Source organism: Acyrthosiphon pisum, chromosome X, assembly GCF_005508785.2.
Source record: "Acyrthosiphon pisum isolate AL4f chromosome X, pea_aphid_22Mar2018_4r6ur, whole genome shotgun sequence".
Lineage (NCBI taxonomy): Eukaryota > Metazoa > Arthropoda > Insecta > Hemiptera > Aphididae > Acyrthosiphon > Acyrthosiphon pisum.
This window is the reverse complement of record NC_042493.1, coordinates 100025309-100026203: the sequence shown is the minus strand read 5'-3', so window position 1 is coordinate 100026203 and position 895 is coordinate 100025309.

Here is an 895-nt window from a genome sequence, read left to right as displayed (position 1 = left end):
GAAGAGTAATTATATTTAGAAAAAAATAAGTATATTAATCTCATACAATTTTAGTTTATCAAAATGTTGAAATTAAACCATTTAAACGTTCATACTGTTACATTAATATTAATAATTAAATTATAATTACAGTTTGATTAAGTTTAATACTTTCAAATTGCTTATCGAAATGAGTTCAACAAAAATTGTTAAATACAAATACATTTTTATAAATTTTATATTTTTTTTTTTTAGATATTTTGCCGTCAAATAGACGTCTATAATTTCATCAAACGATAATTATAATAAATATGACAATCATTCTTAATTGAAGAATTTAAAAGAATTATAAGCACTAAAGTACCTCCATATTTATAAGCTTGAAGAAGATGACATCAAGACAGTATGTATAAATTGCCATTTTTTAAAGGCTAACAAAAGTTTCATGAAAATTTTGAACTTAAGAAATTATATAAAATAACTAGGAATATTGAGTTATTCATGAAGGATTGCTATAAGGAAAAATGAAGAGTTATTAAAAATAATAGAAATAACGTGGGTCCCTATCTTCATACTCGATGACCTTAAATAAAAATATATAAAACATATGTACTTAATAATTGTATTCTAGCAATGTCAATAATAAGTATACATTTTTATTTTTATTGTTCCTATATTATGATTTTTAAATATTTAGATGGTACAAATGATAAAAGCATTTGTCAATAGATACAATATCTTTGTTTGAATTGAAAAAGTATAATCAATAGAAGTCTTAACTGAAGGCTTTACCTCAAAAACCACAAAATTATGATAATTATGATAATTATGGTAATTAAGTAACATGATAATATAAATTATTAGTTAAAATTTAGCATTTTTACAGAAACCTTGTTTAACAGAGAATTATATTAAG